This window comes from Aythya marila (genome assembly GCF_965140915.1).
Source record: "Aythya marila genome assembly, chromosome: 17".
NCBI classification, from domain to species: Eukaryota; Metazoa; Chordata; class Aves; order Anseriformes; family Anatidae; genus Aythya; species Aythya marila.
This window is the reverse complement of record NC_139058.1, coordinates 3,649,983-3,674,070: the sequence shown is the minus strand read 5'-3', so window position 1 is coordinate 3,674,070 and position 24,088 is coordinate 3,649,983. Positions and strand designations below refer to the sequence as shown.

Here is a 24,088-nt window from a genome sequence, read left to right as displayed (position 1 = left end):
TTAAAAATTTGAGTTTGAAGGGGCGTCTCTTCTTAGGGATTGCTTTTAAACCTTGGAATTAATACAGCAGTGCTTCTCGGTGCTTAGGGGGTGATAGAGATAATCTGAAGTCATAGCAGAAGACAAGCTGGTGCCCTGTGGCTGGCTCTGGTAAGAATCCCATTGGAGCCTGTATTTCTTGGTACTGGGCTGCTTTCTGTAAGCTCCACAGAGCTGTGGAGACTGGACTTAACCAGATTCTGTCTTTGGGCCCATGAGAGGGGCAAATCACATTCTTAAAACTCATCATAAACTTTAGAAATAATGGAACTGACAAGTTAAAAAAGAAAAGATATGCCTGAGTGTTGGGATTGTATGCAGCTGTGCAGTTTGTTGTGTGATAGCTGAGAAAACACACAGCTGAGTTCAAGTATTTTAGTAAGTATTTAGTAATTAATACCTCTCTCCCCTAGAAAACGCTTTGCGCTGGGAAGACACGTGGCCTGACAGATTTGCATGACAGAGAGTAGTGCTCCCTTGGTGGGAACTTACCGAAGAAAGGGTGAAGGGGGTCCTCACTGTGGACAATTTTGGCTAAGGTTAGTCTCTGTTTGCTTCCTTTTTTTTTTTTTTTCTTTGGCTACTGAGTTTGTTCTCCACATCTCTGTTCAGAGTTTTGGGCCCAGCATTCAGAGAATGTATCTGCTATCATATTGTGGAAATTGTATTTCTGAGTGACTACTAAGCAGGGACAAGGAAGGAGGTTTCTAAGCTCTGGTAGTATTTCAGTGTGTGATCTGGAGCAAAACAGGCCGCCTCTCCTCACTTCGATTGATTGCTCTTGAATAAAGTGGACTCTTAATGCCTGCCTGCCCATAGGGATATTAAAAAAATGTAAAAAGTATTTGTAAATTTAAATGCTTGAATGAAAGGCTCTGGTATGTGTAATTGTAGAGTATCATATTAAGTAGGAAGGAAAACTGTCTGGGGAGTTCCTGGCATTACACGGAGCCTAGCTTGTCTCACTTAAATAGATTTAATAAGCTCTGCTGGAATTGAAGAAAGGTTGCATTTAAGCATATGTATTTGAATTTACATAAGCATGTATCAAAGCAAAAAATAATCCATACTCTTGGTTACTTCAGTCTAGTTTTTGATAGTTAATACTTCATCCCTTCCAGCATACCATAAAGTTCCTTTTCATGGTCTCAGAACATATGGAACTGAGCAAAAGAAGCTGGGCTTGTTACTCTCTGTGACTGTCTGGGGGCTCAAGGTAGTGCTCTGACTGGGTTTAATTGTTTTTTTTCCATGTTCATGTTGTGTCTGACACTCCACTACCCTTAGAAAGATGAACAACAAAGCCTAACAGGACAGTGACACCTCACTTGCTCTTACCTTTCAGGACAAAGCAGTGACCATGAAGGCAGAGGAGACTGCCGTTGTGGGAATAGGTGACTGTGCAGTGGTTGGTGTGAGACTGATCAACCATCTTGCCCCTTTGAGCTGCATTTAACCTTTTTATGTGAATGAGAGCAGATGTGTGCTATGTACAGAAAGGAGTGGGAGGTTCAGTCCAGCAGCCCTGTCCTGGTTGGATTTAAACTGCTGGTGAATGGTGCGTAGCTAGGTCGTGCATGTTGACCCACCTGAATTAGTGCGTACCCCTGAGAAAGGAAGATACTGTTCTCTTGCTCTCCCTGGGAAGTAATACAAGGCCAGTAATTTAATCACCCTGTCTCTCGGTTTCCCAGTTGGTAAAATAGGACTCATCCTGCTCTCCTCTACCTTTGCATAAAGCTTTATCTGTCCTGCCAGTGAGTGTTATGCTCCAAGAGTCAACCTTTAACAGTCAGCCTGCACATCCTGGGTGACGTGGTCTCACCCTAAAAGCTGTGAAGAGCCCTTGGCAGTTGCAGCCAGAACTTAAAGGGCAGCCTGTGGTCAGAAACAAGAGCGTGTTTTGTTAATACAAGCTACGCCCAACTCTGCCAGCTGTTTCCAGACTTTAGCAAGTGTTTCCTTCTCAAATAGAGAGAATGGTTGATGGGAACTGGACCAGATACAGCCATTTGAGCTAACAGTCCAGAGTTACACCCACAGAGAAGTTGAAAAAGATGCTAGATGTCTCCAAAGCAGTATGTACCAAGCTGCCAGATGTTTAGGATCCCTTAAGTCATCTAACAGGCCTTCTCGAGGCAATGTTGCTCTTGAGTATCATAGCTCTCCTGAAAAAGCATTCAAGTGAGCTAATTTTAGCTTTGAATTGTGAGATTTTCTCCAACAGAAGATGTCCCTGAGGACATCAGGGTAGATTTTATTTCCAAAACCTTGCCTTTGTATATTTTAAACGGATCATCTGGATGAAGTTCTAATGGCCAGCTCAGACTGTCTGATTTATAGCAACAGCTGTTCGCCTTGGTAGATGGGGAGATTCATGGAGAGACAAAACACATTTATGAACTTGATATTCCACACCAAGGGTCAGTTTTCTTGCCTTGTTTTTACACAGGTGTAAATCCAGATAGGCTGCTGTGAAGTCAATGAAATTGTTCCGTGAAAGGCATGGAAATCAGAGTTCCAGGAAATGGCAGATCAATAGGGTTTTTTTTCTCCAGTAAACTGAATTTTAGAACCCACAGCAGTTGGAGGTGATTAGGGTTGAGAAATGTAGTGATAGGCTGTTCCTGCTGAGTGATGGGGAAAAATGCTGATTCTTTCATGATGGCTGGTTCGTATGGCTGAAAGAGATGGCAATTGGAGAGCCCCAAATTAAGAAGTAGAAAAACGAAAGAAGCATAACAGGGGAGATATCTTGGAAGCCCTGTTGTAGTTCTGTAATGTTTTAAACCCTCTGTTTCAAAAGGTAGAGTTCCTACGGCTGAAACTTCCTGCAAACATTTACTTAATAGTTGATCGTTCCAAATAAAATTCTTCATTCTCAGAGCTTTTATTATTTTATTTACTTTTTTTCCTCCCCCCCAAAAAAGGAGTGCTTCAGATTTCCCTGTGACATTTTCTTGCTTTGGTTGAGCAGATACTTTTTGCTTTAAAAATAATAAATGTTTTTATATTAAAAAAAAAAAAAAAAGTCTATAGGATCTTCAATCTCTCTACAAGCTCCAAGCCAAACTTATCTTTAGGGACTTGGTTATTCTTCCCTAAGACAAAGTGTTGCCAGAGCATTAGAAGCGAAATGAAGAATCAAGGCCATATAACTTTATTATTACCAAACCTGCTGTATTTCACACATTCACACTCTTTTCACTTCCAGCTACTCAATCCACCTCTATGTTTTCCATAAAACACTCTCAGAGCTGAGCTGTTGATGCCAGCTGTGAGCTAAAACGCTGTGACGATTAAGTGTCCTCTATGCTCCACCAAATGGAATAAATAACGTTATTAATTCAGTATGCAATTGTCTGGCTTCCTACACTGAGCTCAATAGTTAATATAACGTAATGGAGCTGTAGTTCCAGCTACTGGATGCCTTCCCTTAAATTGCCTCTTCAGTCATCAGGCTGCAATAGCTTTGCTTAAAATATTGTTCCACCTGAAGTGCAGAGAGGAAATTCCCCACTAAAACTGAGGCAGAGATTAGACGTGAGCAACTGTTTTGGGTTCCCAGGGGAGGCTTCCAGTGCTCCAGACCATGTCAGGAGCACAGGTGTGGAGGTTTTTTGTTGTTTCCATTTTTTTTTCTCCATGTTGACATCATGTCATAACTGTGGTAGCTCAGGCCTGCCTCTGCACACATGTAAAGTGTTGTTGATCGTTCAGTTTGCGCTGGCCACATGGTCCTGAGCGGAGGAACAAGGACAGAAGGTGCCTGAACATCACTGACATTAATGTAAACTCCCAGGGGATCTGCTAGACGTGCTGCTGTTGCTTTGGATGGATATTTGTCTGGCACAGTTATGGCGTGCAATCAAAAATGGGAGTTCAATAAGAGACCTGGAATTCTGCCCAAACAAAAATCAAAGGGATGAATTCACCCTGGTACCTTTTAAGCAGTCTGGATACAAAGCAAATTGGTCAGAGCTGGCTGCTGCGTGCCAAAACCTGCAGCTTTATTCATCTAAAATATTCCAGCACAAGAAAAGGTAATTCAGGACTATTCTCTGCTTTGTCTGGCTCAGATCTTAAACTCCTGAGGACGGGCTGCCTTGCAGTTCCTGCTGCTGGGGCCTTAATGATGCAGCCCATTCAGTGCAGCGATAATGGAAAACGAGCTCTTTGCAGTAGTTTTGTCTTGTTCTCTAGGTCTGGGCAACAGGAGGTCATCCTGTGTAAGGTTTCAGAGATTTGGCTCACAAAACACCTGATGACGGAGTTTTATAGCCAATTTTACTGCTGGTGAATTGCTGTTAGCGGAGAGCTAATCTGAATACAAGGATATGTGGAAAACATAGTTTGTATCACCTGGCAAATATATCCTGGAGCTTTTCAGCCAATACAGAGATAGAGAAAGGATGATGTGTGTGTTCTTCCTGGCCAATCATAAGTATCTTATTGGAAAGCTTTGAAATTCCACCTAAAAATCACAGAGTGAAAGGCTTTTAAAAATGCCAGGAAGTTATTTGCAGAGTTGACCTGGATCTGCACAGAACAAGTAATGCAAAGGTGAAAACAGCTGGAGCTGTACGTGGGAAAAGAACAGCATCTGAAGGCTTCTCAGGGGGATTATTTTTTTTCTTTAAAATGAGAGGTGAATGAGATATTGTTGCCTCAGTTATCCGATAAACAAAGAAGGAAAGCATGAAACTGGTAGCTAGTAAGACACATAGGTCCACTGTCTGCTGGTATAAGCATGCTTCAAACCACTTGGTCTCCTTCAGAAAAGAATTTTGCCACTGGTTTTCCTGGGCCAGGCCATGACATAAGCTTTCCTGTGTCAAAACACAACTGAATTGCTTTTCTCTGTTGGGCGTCTGGGTCTTTGCTGTAAATTCAAATTTGTTCTAAACATAGTTCTGCCAGAACTTCATTCTTTGCAAGACTACTTCAAATACCCTAAATCAGGTTCTAAATGCATAGAAAGGAGATTTGAGACGTGCAGTTCTTCCATATCGTCTTATATATGCCACAGATGATATGAGGAAGCTAGCAGTTTGGTACCAGGAGCCTGATCAGCCCTTGATCGTAATTTAGATACGTGAAGAAGTTGAGTTCCACTTCCTGGAAGGAATTTTTCCTTTTTGCCTCACAGTTTCTAAACATGCAACATCTTGCCACGGGTTTACAAACTGCAGGGTTATGCAAATGCTTGTTCCAAGTGTGTTAGGGGATAGCGTTGATGGGTTTTGGTTTGGGGTTTGTTTGTTTTTTCAGGGGAGTTGGGGTGCTGGGGGTTGGCTGTTCCATCAAGTGAAACAGTTCTTGGAGAAGTGTTAGGTTTCAGGCTGCACCAGACATTGTTTCCTGCTGCTGTACCCTAATATACCTTAACAGCATTGTTCTCTCCGAAGTAGCTTTGTACTGCTGGTCTCTAAAATTACAGGAAAGCCCACTTTGCAGCCACCGCTAATGGGGTACAGGAATCCCTCAGCATTTCAGTCCAGGGCATGCCTGGGAAGTGTAAGCAGGATGCAGCATTCCTTGTGCATGGCTTGTTCCTAGGTTGGACTCGGGGGAAGCATCCATCATATCCATCACTGCTGCCAGCTTTCCACTTCAGTCCCTCTTGTGTCCCCCTCTCCTCTGCTGTCTGCATTCATAGCCCCAAAATGCAGCCAGGGTCAGAATCGTTCCAGAAGTACAATGTGTTCATGTGTTGTTTTGGATGGGAGGTGGTAGAATGGTGCCACATTTTCCCCAGGCATTGAGACCCCACCACCACCACCCAGCAGCAGTACTGTATTTAAGGAAACTCTCTCCACAAGGGCTAATCTGCTCTCTTCATCCACCCTCTGACTCGATCCTATATCCAGGCTCTTAAGAAGAAGAAAAAAGATACTAGACTGAAAGCTGCTATTTTTAAACCCTGCCTTTGGCTCTCTTTGCAGCATTCTGCTTTCCTCCCTGTGATTCAAACAGTGTTCTTTTGAGAACTAGGCACCAGGGCCCTGCGGTTTCCTGGTACTTGGAACATAAAATCTCCTAATTCTTCTCTCGCAGCAAGCTTCAGAGGCTGGGGAATGATTGATATTTTCTATCACTTCATTAATAGTCACGGCACGGTAGTTTTCTAATCTGTTTTTGCACCACTTTTTTATTTTGAATCATCTGTCTTTCAAAATTTCTCAGCCCTCTGCGTCACACAAAACCAGTGCTGTTTGCTCCCCTCCTGCCTTTTAACCTCTGGGCTGGGACCTTCAGGAGCTGGTGAGGCTGGGACGCCAGGGGACCTGCTTCATGGAGCTTCCTCATATTTGTTTAAACCAGCTTGGCAAATACACTCTGGGTAATATCCTGGAGTGGTCCATTCTGGGATAAATTGGGAGTAAGGGAAAGCCTCCCCTTACTGCTTTGCTGAGGGATACTCCATAGATCCCAGTAAGCGTTGCAATGCTGCCTGCAAGTGTAGAAGGTAAAAGATGTGCCATGCCCTAGAGAACCTGCAATTTCTGCAGGCACAGGGAAAGAGATGTGAAGGCAGAGGTTGTTGAGTCTCAGCCATTGCTGCAGCAACCATCAATTGCTGTCTGCAGTCTTCTGTGACTGAGACAACCTGCCTGTCCCATAGGAACCAGGACTGATCTACTGAGTAACCGGTGTGAAGTGTCTGCAGGGCCTCTGCTGGTTCTCCATGCCTCTTGTACACCTCCCCCATCAGTAAACTCATGGTTTCCTGGACTAGAAAGCCTGGATGCCAGGCCTGTTTCTGGTGGTAAGTGGGATGCTCAGGGCACAGAAACAGGCCAGGGAAAACCTGGGATGTCTCCTGCTGGCCATGCCCTTCACTGCTGCATCTCCAGGAATGAAGCTGTCCAGGATAAAGGCAGGAAGCTGCAGTGAGACCCATTTGCCAAGAGGTTTGGACATCACAGTATGTGATGGAGGGAAAAGCAGGACAAGGGCTAGCTGCTGTGAAGTTGTGAGCCAGCTCCTCACTACCACACTCTTTCAGCTGCATCTCCTCATTGCCTTTTAAACACCTGGAACCTTTACCTGTAAATAAGCTCGCTTCCCAGGTTAAACAACTCCCTGTGCTGCTGAGACTCTCTGGCATGCCTGCAATAACCCTGAACTCCTTGTAAATTGTTTTTCATTCAACCCAACTTGCAAAAACGCAGACAAGCGGTAGTCTAAACACCAAAAGAGTCTGTATTTGCTTTGTGCCTTATGTGTTCCAGCATACTCTGCTCCCCTGTGATATAAAACAATGTGTCTTTGTGCTTATCTTCTGGGCTTGGCAAGGCAGTTTTTACCTCTTGGTTTTTGTCTCAACAGGAAAAATTGCTGTCTAACTGATCCTTTGTGGACTTCCGACTGAAACCACCCAGTACAACATATGGTAAGTCATTCAATTCTTTTTAAACTCAGAGCCCCAACTACAGCTATTTATGGGTGGAAATTGGAATATCAGTAGTTTCTTTTTGGTTACAAGGGTAATGAATTCTGGCTTATGTTATTATGACAACTCAGTTTGGGTTTCTCCAACCTTTCCTTACATTACAATGCCTTTGACTTTACATTTGTTGCTCCTGGTGCCTGCCCCAACAGCTCAGCACTGTAGAATGTCAGCAAGGGAAGAATTTCAGCCACACTCCCTTTGCTCCAAAATACGCAGGCCTTTATTACTTATGCTAAAGAACAAGGTTTTTTCCCTGATGTTACGTGTGGCAACAGCTTGTGAGGAGGTAGCTTTGGGTGATCCTATATGTTATGGGTCCGATGGATCCATTCTTACATCGTCCTCTGAAGAAAAAAGGGATGAGATGGTAGATAAAGGAGTCTAACTTATCTGAAATGACTTTAAGTTCTGTTGACTCAAGCCATCTACTATTGACTGATGCCTGCAGGAGAGAATAGTCGGAATTTATTACAACCTCAACACATGTGAGAGAGGCAGCGTAGAGTGGTGTAGAGAAGCTGTGCTGGCAATCTCCAGGATAGAGTGGAGAGGAAGACTGGTATTGCTACACCAGCATATTTATATCACTGCGGTTACACAGCTTTCAGCCCCAGCCTGTGGTGTTCCTGTGTGATAGGTTGTTTTGCCACCACCTAGGGCACTTGTGTGCCCAAATTTCAGTACAGGTTTAAGTAGTAAAACTTTTTGTATTTTGGTGGGGTCATATGAATTTGCTCCGTGTATCTTCCTATGGAATCCTGACAGTGGTTGCCGCACAATACGGGGGTTGCATCGAAGCTGTGTAGACTCTGAGAGATTAAACTGTTTCTGTGCCTGGGAGACTGACCCACTTTCTTTCCCAGTTAACTGCTTTCAGGCCACTTTCATGAGGAGGCTTCTAATTTTGCAATCCCATTGACAAAAGAGGTCCTCAGCCTGTTGGACGGTTCGTGCAGCACCTCCTGCTAGCACTGAATGCACCATGCATATTATGCAAATGTTTGTTATTCCTCCCAGATACAAGCTCTTCTTGTGTTTCCTTTGTGGTTAATGCATCCCATCTGTAGTTTAAAAGAAAATAATGTTCAACTCTTCCTCTTGGTATTTTGTGTAGTGCTGCACTCAGGTGACCACTGTAAATGTGTTGCTTGTGCTCTCCCCCTGCTTTTTCCCAAATCTGGATCTTTGGGTTTTCGTAGTTGTTCCAAGGTGCGCCTGCTCTGTTAAGGGTTTTGTGTTGGGGGTGGGAAGAAGGAATGAATATAGGAGGCTTGAGGCCAATTAGCAGTATGGGCTGCTCAGCTCCATCCTACAAACAGCAGGGTGGCTTGGAGCTCTCTGGACTTCAAGAGCCACCTGCTGCAAGGAGACACAAGAAATTCTGGGCCAAGTGAAGTGAGGAACATTCATTTCCAAGGAGTCCTGTTGTGTTATACTGCACTAAAATGCATCCACGTGTCCATCCATCAGCCATCTCTCCAAATTCCTCCTTCCTGCAGCCAAGTACGTATCTAGAGGGAGGTGTTTCAAACACAGCTATTCTGCCTGATAGTTTTCCCTGTTTTGACGCAACCCTTTGCAGGAATAACTCTAAGAAACACATGTAGATTGTTCTTCACCCCAGGCTTCCTTATACAGTGAGGAGCTGTAAGGGTTAATGTCAGTAGGGTTTGACTGAGGGTGGAGCGGATTAATTCCTTGTTATGTGGCATTTATTGTTGGCATAACAGCTACGTGGAGTTGCTGTTGCAGGAAATGCGTGGTACCGCTGGTTCAGTCAGTTGCTGCTGTTCTAATGGTCATGAATGACTCTCAGGCTTATAGTTGGCAAGGGCTGAGAATGGGGAACAGAACAGGGGAACCTGAACAGAGAAAGTAGAGACACTGAACAGTATCGGCCCTGTATGCTGATACAAGCCATATTCTGGTACCATTCATAGCACAGAATGGCTGTTTTGAAGATCCCTCATTTCTCTGCATGTCAAAACACAGCTAAGATATTTTAGAGAAGCTGTTCCTTTGTGCTTGAATAAGAGAATTAATTTGTCCAGAGTTTGAAAAACATATCTAATAATCATTCTTAGTGCTTAACATGTTATCTTCAATAAAACTGCCAGTAAAAAAAAAAAAAATCTCCCTCCCTATTTTTTTTTTAAGGGTCATACTTAAGGGCCAGGACGGCATTTAGCCTTATATGTTGAACCCACTACCATCAAACATGAGCTGTCTCTTGCAGAATGTGGAATTATCAGAGACAAAACAAGACTCGGACGTTGGCAAGGAAGAGCTCTCCATGTCTGACTGAGCTAACATTTCCTAATTGCAACCAGAGAGCTTACCCTGTATAAAAGTTTAAAGACTTCACCTTTTTTCCTTAAGTCCTATTAGTTTTCCCCTATGAAAACTGTTTCCCTCATTGTTTGTTCTTCAGGGTAGTTAAGTTACCAAATAGCAGCATTCAAAATTATCAATTATCTTTTTTTTTTTTTTTTTTTTTTTTAATGCTACTATTTCAGTTCTGTAGCCATCCATCACTTGGGTTAACCCAGCAGAGGTGGTCAGGACTCTGCAGCGCTCACAGGCCAGGAAAGGGAGGTTACCTCGGCAGGGATTTACCTTTAACCTGTGGCCTTCATCTTTTCTGTTGAGTTTTGACTCCCACACCCAAGGAAATGTGCACTGGAGCCCAGACTGTTTTGCACTTGGGACAAAACCTTCCCTCTAACTTTCACATTCCTGCATTTCTGAGTTCTGCCTAGTAGCAGAATTAGAATGAGCAAAATACCACAGGAAAGATGATGCTGAAAGAAGTATTTATTAACTGTCTTACCAGATGCAGAGTGGTAGAAAGCATATCCACTCCAGATATATCTAGCCAAATTTAACTGAAGGTCACAAATCTGCAGAGTTTCAGCAGTTTCTCTGACTACATGCTCAAGAGACGTGCTCTTGCTTAAGTATATCCTATCTCTGATGTAGCAGTTGTCCTTCTGAAACCTGTATTTTTCCCCTCCAATTTCCCTAACTGAAATTCAAGAAGGGCACTAAGAAGCTAAGGCCTTATGTTTTCAAAGAGGGCTAATTATTTTAGAAGCTTCAATTTTGGGAGAACCTTGAGAGACCAAGTACCTTCTACCTGCTGGTTCTGGCAAGCCATGGTCACTTTGGGACATGCAGTGCTGAGGTCTTCAGTCCAAAGCCAGGCTCTCCTCAAAGTCTTTGGCCACTTGCCCGACAGGGATGGACAGTTTATCAGGTCTTGATTTTAAAAGGGAGCATAAACAACAGGCCCAGTAAGAGTATGTCAAGTCCCACTGATCTGCGGGTGTGCTTTGAAAGGATTTTGGGTAAGAACCAAAAGGAGAGCTTTGGAAATTCATTCATAAAGAATAATTGTACTTAACTTATGCTGTCAGCTCTCACCATATCATCTTAAAGAATAATAAATAAGCAGCTGAAATTCTTGGAGTAACCTTCCGCTCTTCAGTACCAGGAGGTGAGGGGACATGTGCCTTCGCAGGCACTGGGTATGCCTTGGTGGTGGGAGTGCTTTGTTTTGAAACTTGACGGTAGCAGTGGGGGGGATGAAGTTAAAACGCAATCATTCCGAGTCAAATGGTAAGGCCTAGAAAAACAGATGTGGGGTGTGTGCCATGAGCCAAGATCAACTCCACAAAACTTAAAAGATTAGTTCTACAAAAAGTGGAGGGGGGAAAAAATGAGCCAGTCAGTGTTGTGATGGATGGGAGCAAGGAAATAGCTCAGAACAGTCAAACAACAACAGAATCTGCAGCACAAGAATGTTAGCTTTCTGGTGCTGCTGTTTTGTCATGAGTAGGAAATTCTTTCAAAGATATCTGAAAAGTATTTAAATACCATCTTCCTCTGACATAAAATGGGGGACAGAGGCTTTTATTTTGTTTGGTTTCTCTGAACTGCTTCTGCACTCATCTCCAGAGCAAAGCAGGCCTCCTTGGTTTGAATCCTGAGTGTATGGGGTGAAGCTTTACCCCGCTTTCTCTGGGACTTTGTTGTTTCGCGACTTCTCAATATTTCTGTCAAGAAAACACAGATAAAATCTTTCACTTGGGTCAGTTTAGGCAAAGTGCAACACCTTGGAACCATTGAACATATTCCAAATATTCCAGGCCAATTCAACATTAGATTGCATTTACCTGCCCATGCTTCTGCCTCCCTTCTTCATCCAAACTGTCTCTTAGGGTGCCACCGGGGCTGCCTTGTGGGTGCTGCTCTGCATCGTGGGTCACTGCACTGGGGGCACCTCATCAGAAATCAGGGCCAGTCAAGGAGCTAAGAGCTTTTCCCATAACTGCTATTCTCAGGACCCCATATTCTCCATTTAAGCCTCCGCTGTCTCTGAAAGAACAAATTCAGCTAGGCCAGCACAGCTGTAATAAAATTCCTTGCTCACTGACAGACGACATGGTGGGATCAGGGCAAGGCAGCTTCTCATTTTCAGTACACCTGGACCTGTTTTTCTCAGGTTTTGTGAGTGCTTTGGCTGTGCCCTGCTGGAGAGGAAGACCTGTCCCTGGTGGCTCGTAGGGTTCTCTTCACACACCCATCGGGTACACGGAGGTCTGGTTGGCAGCATACTGTGTGCCAGTCGTTTCCTGCATGCTGTGTTTTGAAGGCTTTGTTTTTTGGCTGTGGATCAGCCGTGTCCTCATGCCACAGGAGTCTTTTAGTACAGAAAAGGTCACTAGCTCAATCCTTTGCTCGGGCTTCTGTTTCAAGTTTCCTCTTGTGAGTGTTCTGGGGCACTGCACCAGCTTAACGCCCTAGGCAGCCAAGCCACCCATACCCAAACAAGCACTGATTCTCCTGGAGCTTTCTTGTTAGCACCAGCATGACTCTGGCCATGCCTCCCACAGCAGTTTATCCCTTACCATACATCTCCCTCCTCAGGTTAGCCAGGTCTGTTGCTTTCAAAAGCCCATGCTACAACATGCTTTCCTTCCAGATCTCTTTCAACTGCTGCTGAACAGCATCCAGAAACATCACACAACCCCTCGCAGAAGAAAATGTGAGCTCTCTCTAAAAGTGACCTATGGCAACTTCAGCTTCTGCATTAAAAGTCCTTCTGTGTTTTGTATCCAGACCTTTGGTTGTCATTGTTGACTCTGAAAGAAAGCCTCTACTGCTGTTCGTGGGGAGAAGCCCCAGTCTGAGCACCACATTTTCCTGGAATCTACACAGGGCTCGCAAATATTATTCTGTTTATTTGTATAACACATCCACTGGAAGCTCAGAGCAGTTTTTCAAGGCTTCCCACAAGGTAAACCAAGCCAAAGGTTCCCTGGCTGACAATCATCAATAATATTGAGCCACTACCTAAACTCTGCTGTCCTGAGATGAATTGAGAGCCCATTCCTTTCAAGGAAAGATAACATCCTTGCTCTGTAAAGATAAAGTGCTTGATGTCTGGTCTCCCTTACCCTTTCTGAAGGTTTTCAGAGAAGCAACAGAAGGTGTTGATGTATTGCCCTGTTCCATCCTTTTTTTATTATTATTATTTTTTTAATTTATTATTTGAATGTCAAGACAATGAAGTGACAACCAAAACTGAAGCAAATTCCTGGTTTGGGGAAACCTACCTCCAGGTGCGGATCTGGTGTTCTCTCCTTGTGGACACTGGTGCCTTTCTGAGAAGGGCTCAGCTGCAGCAGGCTTGTTACCTTTGTGGAAGGACTCCCAAGAACCGCTGTGATCTGAGCTTGTTCAGATTTCTTCACAGGATGGAGATACTGCAAGAGCCTCAAGTATCTGCCATCTGAGGAAGGATGGGTCCTACCTCCCTCCCTCTTCCCACTGGCACCAACTCTGCTCAGCTGAACTTGTCAGGTTGTTACAGGAGCAAGAACCATAGAGGCAGAACTTGTCTTTACAGCTCTGAGGAGGGCCTTTCAGACACCACAGAGGCAAATGACTTCTGAGCCTTAGCCATAAACAAAATCCTGGTTGCTGCGTCTTCTTGTCCTAGCTGAGAGGAGAGCTCCCCGTGCCTCTCTAAGATGAATCATTTAAGAAAACGGCTCCCAGGGCTCCAGGCTGGAAGTTCAGAATGAGTCTTGCTTGCTCTCTGTGAGCTTTTACCCCATAGGGAGCAGTAGCTAAGTGTTGCAACCTAGAAATCATTTGGACTTTGTTGTGTGCTGTAAAGCAAGCTGGGGAGACAGGCTTTTAATTGTTTATCTCCAGATGTAAAACACTGCTCATGAGGTCCTAACCTCCAGTTTTAAGGATGAAATTTCTTTTCCATGCGAGAAAAGCAGCAATTCCATCCTACAGAAAGCTCATTTGCCATGCTTGTGCTGTGGGCTTATTTTCCTCCACAGTAGCACCCGGCATCTGGCTGGAAAGCATGGCAGATGAGGCTCAGCAGGCTCAGTTAAAGCCCTCTGTCCCACACCAGAAAGCAAGACAAAAGACCTGCATCTCTAATGGACGGCTCAGGCTCATATCTCCCTCTGAGGAGAACCATTACAAAAATATTTCCCAGATATTTGGCTGGGCATTTCACAAAACTATCCAGTTTCATGATGCTAATTTTCCCATTGTCTAGACAGTTGCAAATCCAGACAGCATTATCACTAGGAACCTACTGCACGCACACACACACAAGCCCGTTTTCCTGCCCATGGTATTTACAGGTATGTTGTTACCCAAGGGGCTGCCTGGTGGTAAACTTCCAAATTGCTCCAAAGTGCCTGTGTATGCCTCGCGGGGCTCTCAGTTGCACAGCAGAGCTGGCATTTGATTCGAGTAGCACTGAGCTGTGAAGAAGCTCTGAAGGTTGAACGGGAGGATCTAGCTCCTCGCTGCCTACCTTCTTCTGCACCCAGAAGCAAAACAAACTGTGCTCAGGGTCGGAGAGTGCTGTGAGCCAAGCCTAGACATCCCTCCTTGGGTGAGAGTCTCCCGCCATGGTGCTGTTCCAAGGACAAAAATGTTCTTTTGCAGTACGCACGTTGGAAATGTTCATGGAAAGATTCTAGGGCTGCAGGCATGTAGATGAGGTCTCGCTAGTCTCTGATGATGATAAAGTGGTTTGCGGGCATTTGTTCCCTCTGTCTGGCTCGAAAAGTTAAGACCTGCATAGAGGAACAGCACATTCTTGTTTTGCACATGACGGGTGCCAGCCCACATTTTGAGGCAGGCTGTAGCACCTTCCCCAGACTTTGGCATAATCAGTACCTATATTTATAGCTCCTCTGTGATGCCAAGGGGTGAAAATATAGTAGGAGCAAGAGCTGTATTTACAAAGTAATAACTTCTGAATGAAGACATTTAGCCAGCAGCACTTCCCCTCCTTTTTCTTCTTTGCCCTGCAGTGTTCTTCACTTTTTTTCCTAGGGCCTTTTTCCAGTGTCTTTCCTGGCTGTGGATGCCCCTGCCACTTGCTGGGCTGAATGAGCAGCCCAGGTTCTGTGCCCGTTTCCCTGGGAGGCAGGGCAAAGAGTGACCCTGCTGGAACACAAAGAGCTTGACTGCAGCTCCTTGCCAGCTTTTTTGGAGGGCCAAGGGAGTGGAGAAGGAGCTTGTCCCCGAGATCATGAGATGCGAATCCTGCTGAGCAGCCAGCTCGTGATTGTGCATGGGATTACCAGAGTGAATTCCTGTGACTGAGGCAGCAATTTCGCACTACTAATGAGAGTTCAGGACTTGCAGTGTCTGAACAGCAATGACTTGGGTCTTTCCCTGGTGAGGACCCTAGCCAAGCCGGGTGATCTGCATCCAGGAGCCCGTGCTGGCTCCAGAAAGCAGACAAAAGGGAAGGAACTGAAGTAACCACAATGCGATGGGTTCATCTCATGCCTCGGAGATATCTGTTACCAGAGGCTGGGAGCTGCAGGAAGAGAGAGAACCTAGTGGGACCTGAGCAGAGCTGAGCTAATGTCCCAGACAGCCTGCTCATGTGGGAGCGGAGGAGGAGGAAGAGGGCAGTTCTGGTTCAAAATCTGTGAGGCTTTGCCGCAAAAGTGCAGGGAAGGGTGGGCTGGAAAAGCTCTCTTTTCCTCCAGGATAGCTGTGGTCTGTTTCCCAGCTGGACTCTTGCTCTGTGTCTGCTCTAATTCACGTCTTCCCTCCACCAGCTGGATTTGTTTTACAAACCCAAATCTGATATTCTTAGTTTGTCCTGTGCATCTTGCTCAGTTTTCAGGACTCCATGTTTCCACCACTTTCCAGCAAAGCATCCTACTTATCCTACTTGCCCTCATGCAATTAAAAAGGGGGAGATGCTCTGACTCTACAAGCAGACCCTGCCAAGAAGTCTTCTAGCCCCAAGTATTTTGCAGAAGGCTTGCCACATCTGCAGCTGTGCTGCTGCAGCTCTTACTGTGAGATTTGACTGAGTGAGAAATGGAAGATTCAAGTTTTATGCACCTAAAATGTACCCAGCTCTGGAGGGGAGGCCGTATCTCCCAGACCAATGTGTCACATGAAGGGAGTGGGTGTTTTTGAAGCTCTCCACCCAAGCCAAAGCCAAGAACTTGGTTAATTTGACGTGCCCTTTTGGATTTTGTTTAAATGTTAACTCTGGGTCCACCCTCACAAGCTAACTATCAGAGTCAGAAGGTCCTGGGATAGGAGATAAGACAGTATAGCCCCTTGGAAATTGGTCCTTATGCTGATGGAAGCCTAGAGCCCTTCTGCACAAAGGATCCCTTCTTTGTACAAAGGATGTACAAATCCACAAAGGGTACTGAAACAGGCAAAGTGAATTCCTACTTGGGATCACGTGTATGATCAGGTATTCGGTCTTTCCAGACTACAACCATACATTGCAGATGTGCAGAAAGCTATCTGAGGATGGTTACCATAAATTTACCTAACTTAATCCTTAAACCTCTGTGATGCTGAGCAGAGATCCTAGGAAGTGCGTGTACTTAGCTATTCTGTGCTATCCTAATAGAAACAAAGAGAGCAGATAGCTGCTTAAACTTCCTTGAAACAGGTCTCTGTGGACAAGTCTCTGTTGGATTCTGCTCTGCAGTTGTGTTGCAAGTTCATTAATAGGCACTTGCTTGGGTTTGTGTACTCAGCAGCCCTACCTGCTGCTGCTCCATGTCTGTGCTCAGGTGTGCCCATGTGCCAGCACCTGATTCTGCTTTGGTCTGTGTGAAGTTATTCCCGAGTAGTAACTCGCTGTCTTTGGACTCCCTTACCCTAGACAAGGAATTATTTGCGCACAGAGCCGGTAAGAAAGAGCTATGGCACTTTAAGACCATGCTTAAATCTGCCTGAAACCACATTGCCATCACACTGTAGGCCAAAAACACAATATCAGGCCCTGCACTTTGAGGGGGTTGTCCCACTGCAGGCACAGCCCTCCTGCACACCCCAGAAGAGCTGGGCCCTTGGCTTCAGTGGAGTAAGAAGGAATTATTTGCATGAGACTGGCTGCATTGGAAGGATGTGAACCCAAAAAGTGTTTGACTAACAGGTGCCCAACAAAGGTCATCAGAAAGGCAGGTCCAATGAAAGCAAAGTCAAGGCTTTTTTAGCAGGTGTGTAGAACCACGGTTGAAAGACTTTGTAATAATCATTTCTATGACTATGAACGTCCCCAGGGAGGACCCGTCTTGGCAGCAGCCTGGTCTTCTTTTTCCCATCAATTGCAGCTTTGTCTCTTTTGAAGCCCCCTGCTGCAAATGAGCAAACACCTGGCTGAGAAAAGATGAATGGAAAGCATTGCCTGTGCTAGGAAGGTAATGGCAAGCCCTGTGCCAGGAGGAATAATAAACAGGAGATTATTGATATAACTGTGCTAGTCTCCAATAGGTTTTCCACCAGGCATGTAGAAGCACCTACAAAGGAGGCATTGTCTGCACTGTCACTGCAAGGAAAATGGGAGAAATGAGTTGTGCCTTGCCTCGGGCTCACTGCAGGAAAGGTGGGTTTGTGTCTGGTGAGCAAAATTGATCGGTATCAGCAGAATGGGGAAGGACTGAGGGAGTTGTTGCTGGGCTGTGAATTCTGTAGATTAAAAGTTGGTGTACTGTAGACAGCACCTAACAGGCTGTTGTTAATTAGCCAGACCCCTGCTCTAAATCCTAGGTGATGGGCTGGGAGTTGGAATTGCAGCTTCAAGTCTGCTGGCTTACGTGCATCTTGCCCAGAACATGGGTGCTGCCTGCCCATTTTGCATCTGCGATGAGGTGCAGATTTATTGGTGTGCAGGAATCCATGTCACAATGTTACTGCAGCCCACACATGTCGAGGTTTTAGGAGCATTGCACTGACTGATTGAATTTGTTTCTAACAGGAATGCAGAGTTAAGCCCATATTTGAGTGCTGTTATAAATGTTCAGCTCTGCAAGTGATATAATGCAGAAGAGATTCATTGAGTGCAGGTTGCTGTGCTCGCACCCTGAGGTCTTTCTGTAGTGTTGCTCTCCTAGGAAAGGCAGGGCAACTTCCAGGGATATGAACAACCTGTCTTTAGGGGCTTCACAGAAACCTCTTCTGAGATCCCAGTTACAGTCTCAGCCCAGTCAAAAGGAATGGGGAAAGATGAATCTCACCAGCACATACACCCTAACATTTTGAGCATTTGCAAGTAGGGGAATCTCTTCTCAAGCCTCACGCCCTTTATTTCTCTGGTTGCAGATCGCAAGTGCCCTGTCTGTGGTTTGACTGTCTGGTTCTTGGAAACCTGCAGCAGACAGCAGGCTGCTCTTCCAATGTGCTGTAGAAAAGAGAAAGGTGGGTGGGAGGGAGGAGAACTATTTCCTGCAGTGAAACTCAATCCTGTTCAACTTAAAAATAGCAGGAAAACAAAATCCTCTGGGACCAGCTATAAAAGGGCTTGATGGTTGCCTGCTCTCCATCCCACCTCCCAGAGCTCCCCATTTGGTAAGAGCCCTCTTGAACACTAACACAGATCTGTCGACTGCGGTCCTGATGCTAGGCAAAGGAGCAGTGCTTCATGCTGGGGGTCAGCTGTGGGGAGGTGCAATGCTCTGTGGCAGGTAGCAAGGTCCAGGATTAACTGCTCTTTGTGTCGGGCTTCCATGGAACCAGGTTTTTTTGGGGCTTTCATTCTTGTTGGAAATTTTATCCAGAACATTATAAAGGTGCCCAGGATTTCTGGGCATTTTTGCAGGCCATGTCAAGCTAGGAGCCCCTCAAGGGAGACTGCACGAACAGCAGCCAGAGCCTCCATCTGTGCTTGCAGCCCCTCCTTTCGGCCTCACTGCCCAATTTCAGTGCTGGTTTTCAGAACCCCAACATCACAGCCTGCCCCCTGCCAGATCACGCTCTCCCCTCCAAGCCCTGCTCTCTCCTTTGCTTCCCTTTCCCACCCCTGCTCTCCGATCCCCTCTCCCTTCCACGTCCTCCCTCTTTCAGCACCCCACATGGACAGGATGGGGCTGAAGACAGCTGGAGAGACAAGTTTTCTTGAAGCTCCTATTCTCTAGAGAGGGGAGAATAAAGCTTTAGGAGGCAGAAGAGAAAGCCGGAAAGCCTGTTTCAGTAATGAGCCAACAACATTGGCAGTGGCAGCCCCAGCAGTGCTGGGTCTGCAGCTCTCCTGCCCTGGGGCTGCTGTAGGACCTGACGTGGCCTGGCCCCACGACAGGCATTGATTAGGGCTGTGCCATCCTCTGTCTGTCTCCCACCCTCAGCCAAAACAATCATGAATCACTTCAGCTCTTGGCTACAGTCGCTGCTGAAAGAGGGAACGGCTCCCAACAGGAGTGATTCACCGTGCCTCCCCAGGCTGCTTTCATCTGCTTCCAGCCAGATCACCTCGGGGTGGGAGCACCGGAGCGGAGCAGCTCCAGCACTTCCTCATGGCCTCGCTGCAGAGCCGCCGTCCTTCTTGCTGACCTCCTTTAGACCTCCCAGGTTCGGGCTGTTAATGATTCACTGCGTTTTTACAATTCCTCCCTCCTGAGACGGTACTAAATTGCTTCTGGTGCCAAACTAGGGACTGTGCTGTCGATGCGGGTTCAGAGCTCGGCTGGAACAGGACTGCACATCTCTAAGTGAGCAGCCACCTTTGGTCCTCATGTGAGCTTGGGGATCGCTGCATTTCTGGAGCCAGATAAGCTGTTAAACCAACCCTTCTGGAGCCAATTAACATTACGAGGTACTTTTCCAAAAGCAAGGGGGTTTTAGCCTATGGGTTCAGGCCAGCTTCTGCTCTGGGTAACCACATTATGCCTCACTCTGCTTGAAATTAGCCTTGAGCTAACACATTGTACTTTGTGCATTCAACAGGCAGAGTCGGTTACCGCAGCTCAGCTGATGAGCAGTGGTAATTCATTACGCCTCCGTAACTCAATCACTGCAATCATCTTTCCAGTCTTAACAGGGCCAAATATATTCCCACTGTGATGTCACAAGAGTACAAAATTCCCCTTTAAATAATGTGTCTAGTGTTGCTCAGCCCTGATAAACCTTCAACTCTTTGCTGTCTGCCCAGGCCAGCAACTTGTCCTTCCTAAGGCTGGTTCCACCTGCGTAGCCAGAGCTGTACCTACTTAAGGAAAACAGGTGACTTAGCTGAATGCAAACCTCCTTGTACAGGCATGTGATGAAATGCAATTAAATTATGGTTGCTCAACAAGTCACTGCCCTTCAGCTGGAGCAACATCACCATTGTGTGCATGCTCTTAACTTGCCCAGCTCTTAAACTTCACTTACGCAACGTGATGGCCTTAGGAAGAAACTGGTGCCTGCTGATCTAATCTAAACCAGCCAGCACTCCTGAGCCCCTGCTTGGACAGCCGCTGCTGGGCAATTCAAAGTGTTACTTGTACTGCAGCTTCTTTCCTCCTCTCTATCCAAAGGTCAGTTTAATCCCCCCCTTGCAGACTGTTTTAACTGTAATCTTCTGGCTTTGCCTTCACACAGCTTCAATGACAGCACTCGTTTAACCCCTTTTACCAGCTCTTCTTCATCACAAGGCAGCAGCCCTTCCTTTAGCAAATATATGCCCACACCTCTAACATCAACTTTGTGTGCTGGTTGAACTAACCAACCAGTGGCTTTCAAACTGATTTTAATTAAACAGCTTCAATATTGCACATAAAATGTTCTATATGGATATGTTGCAAGAAGCTCTGCAGGATGCAATCCGTACCTCTAGCAGAGGAAGTGTGCATGCTTTATGGTAGACCATGCTTCATCTGCATGGAAAGCTTTATAGAGAAATGTGCTGGTTTTGTTGGATTGTTTTCCTTTTTCCTTTTCTTTTTAGCTGGCGTGGAAGAAAAAAGAGGATAGTTTCCAACAGGGAGGATAAAACAGTACAAATTAAATCCATTCTCTGGACAGTGTAACAATTGCAATTTCCTGCTATTCCTTGGAAGCTGTACAGCCCAAGAGGGAGATATTTCAAGACCGGTGTGTCAGGGATAGAAGCTCATGCATCTGGTTATTTTTAATGGCAGCTCTGTCCCTAATTTTCAGTGCTGGCCTTGATGAAATGCCAGCTGTTTCATTAACCTTTGTCAGTATGGCAAAGAATAAAAGGTGGCTCTCAACATTTGCACCTCAGACAAAGCTCCTTTTCCCAACAAGCTATTGAAGGTTCCTAGCTATACCAGGCAGCATTTTGGGTAGAGAAGGAAAAGAATGAGGAGAAAAAAAAAGAAAAAAAAAAAAAGACATCTGTGAAGGTCTGTGTAACAGAGCCTGTACAAGTCTCATATCTGCAGTCTTCATTACTGTCTGCAATGTATGTTAGAACCAAGTTTCAATCAAGGTAACCATTTTCCTCTCCAAGCCAAGAAAAATACTGGGTTTATTTTCAGACCATTAAGAATAGTCTCTCTGAACAGCCCCTCCTATCCTTGTTTCATATGGGCTGCTTGAAAAAAAAGAAAAGAAAAAGCACAATTTCACAACCATGGCAGCTATGAGCTGCCACATGGGTTAGACCCCAACAAACAAAATCTTCACTGTGCCTTGGAAGAGCTTTCTCAGGGACCAGGACCTAATTCACCGCCACAGCCAAAGCGTTAGTGCTCCAGCGGTAGAGCTGGGCAAAGGCTAGGATTTTTGTTCCATGAGAAATGTGGTGGGTTGAGAGAGAGAAGGGGGAGAAAACACAAAGTCGAATTTCTTCCAAGCTCTGGTTTGTCGTGGTGTCAGCACTAACAGAGCAGCACAATGCAGCTCCTGCCCCCTCCTCCCTTCCTCTCTTGCTCTGCAGCTATGACCAGTTCCTACCAACCACAGTCACTGTCACGGCTGCTACCTCCTCCCTCCCTTTTTTACGGAAACATAATCCATCACTGCAAGCCCTGCTCGTGAGACAGCAGTCTGAACAATGTGTTCAGTCTGGCTGGTGGCTGCTGACTACTTATGGGAAGGCTCCTGGTTATGTTATAGCTGAGCATGGTCCTGCACAGCTCTTGGGCACCCAGAGGGCTGCTTCCAGAGTCCCGCTTTCCAAGTGGTGAAAGTCAGAGCTGTTTGCTCTCTGGGCTGCAGCCTCGGGAGGTTTGGATTTAGCTTATCATGTGAGATCAGAATTGCTGCTCTTAAAATGTCAGCAGCGAGCTATGGAGCAAGAAGAGGGGAAAAAAATAGTCTTGCCCAAAATTCAGGCTATGCTAGTAAATGTCAGGCATTTGCACAGAAGAAAGTCTCAGGGCTGGGAGGTTTGCTGACGGGTGGGCTTTCTGTGAAAGCGTCTCAGTTCTCCCCCAGGTCCCTGTCATCTTGTACCACTGACAGCAAGGCCTCCTGCTGAGGCACAGCTCCCAGGGGCTGCCACAGCCTCGCCTGGCTGGGAGCACTGCCCTCCTCTGCCCTTCTGGCTGCTGCCAGCGGAGCCGGAGGGGCAGGCAGAGCCATGCCAGGTACCAGGTCTGCCCTGAAGGGCTGTAGTCACCAGCAGCTCTGGGAAGCACATCCACCTCGCCAGTGCAGGTGAGAAAAATCAGGGGTGGATGTCACCAGTGGCTCAGAGGCCACCACACAGGGAACCTTCATTTGAGGGGGAGAGCTTACATAAATCACAGGAGAGAAAAAGGAGGAGTGAGGGCAGAGATCTCCAAAGCCTCTCTTGGTCCGAGGGCACGGCAGGACAGGCTTGGCTGACTGCAGTGCCAGGCTTGTTGATTGAAGCAGAGGTCTGCCAGGCTCCTCAGCACTGAGGTCCTGCTCATCAGGACAGACATCCAGATGCCAAAAAGAAAGAGCTTTTCTTTTCCAGACAGTGATTGCAACTGCCTTTGCAGGGGACGGAGCCCCGTTTGCCCCAGGCACTTCCAGCACATACAGAGAAGCTGAGGACAGCACGGCCCCTTTGGCACAGGGCTCTGGTTTGGAGCCTCCTGGTGCTGCCGGGGCCGTGGTGCAGCAGCAGACGTCCCTGCCAGACCCCCAGCTGCGTGCCACTCGCAGGGAGCATCCCAGGGAGAGCTGAAGGAGGGCCCCGAGCCTGTTTTCAGTGCGAGACAGAGAGCAGGCTAGAAAGGAGCCAAGTGTTCTTGCAAAGGAAGCAATCCAAGGCAGGGGAAAGTGAATTGCATTAGGAATTAAGACCGGAGATGCTGGAAATATTGATTGTCCAAGCAGTGGTACAGTCCTAGCTTCTGGCATGTTTAACATCTGAACACTCCCTCTCTCACTGCAGATGCAGCAGGGCTCTGCTCTGTGCCTACGTCAGGGAAGACTGAAAGAAATGTCTTCCACTGAAGTGCAGGCACCTCCAGAAGAGGATCTGGGCTGCCTAGTACTTGGCACAGAAATAGGTAACCAGCCTGGTGTCTGGTACGGCAGGTCTGGAAGGGAGCCTGCTGACATCCTCAGTCCCACCTGCCTGCACAGTGCAAGTGTTGGGCTCAGAGCATCCAGGTCTTGTGATCCGTCTCATCACACTGAAACGGGGACAAGTGCAGAGACAGGTAGTGATTTATTAGAAAATCCTCTGGGAAGAGCAACTGGGTGGAAGCCTACTTTCCTGCAAACCAGAACATTTCTAGCCCACAGCATTTAGCACAAAGGCAATGCCGGCACACAGAGGCCAGGAACTAGAGGGCTGTAATTTGCCTTTGCCATCTCTGGGCCACTGGAGTTGAGTGAATGTTTCATACATTCTTTACGGTCTCGAACAGTGAGCCAGGATTTCCAGGACATCTGCTGCAGGCAGGGATTTGGGCAAAGAGAAGAAGAGAGAAGCTCTTGTCTGCAGAGCCTGGGGCCAGATCTTGGGTTGAGGTTTGAGTGAACCTGGGCCATTTGGGTGGGACCCACTGAAGCTCGCAGGCTGTGTGTGGTTTGGACTCAAATCTTGGCAGAACTAAGCTTTGGCCTTGATGAGGCTAGTTGGTGAGGGCTGGTCGGTGAGGGAAAGCCATGGCTGTTGTTCCAAGCTCTCTCCTCCTCCTGCTTCTGCTCTGGTTGCAGATCTCAGCTCTTCCCAGGCCCAAACTGTCATTGTCAGGGATGTGGGGTTGCTCTCAGTTCTCAGAGAGACAGGGGCTCCTTCCCAGCCCCTAGAGAAGGAAGAATTTCCCTCCACTCATTCTACACCAAGGCAGACAACCTGGGCTTCTGGATGAGATGGGATTTAGTCAGAAGGGTGGAGCATGGTGTGGCCTGAAA

The 24,088-nt window shown here is 46.4% G+C and overlaps 1 long non-coding RNA gene across 1 annotated transcript; it reads left to right on the top strand.

Annotated features, from left to right (window-relative positions):
• The first annotated feature begins 540 nt into the window (after positions 1-540).
• On the top strand, positions 541-12,570 carry LOC309884644. The gene is made up of 3 exons (XR_014318652.1): positions 541-578; positions 7,372-7,435; positions 12,480-12,570. It is a non-coding gene; the product is annotated as an uncharacterized lncRNA (long non-coding RNA).
• The last annotated feature ends 11,518 nt before the right edge of the window (positions 12,571-24,088 follow it).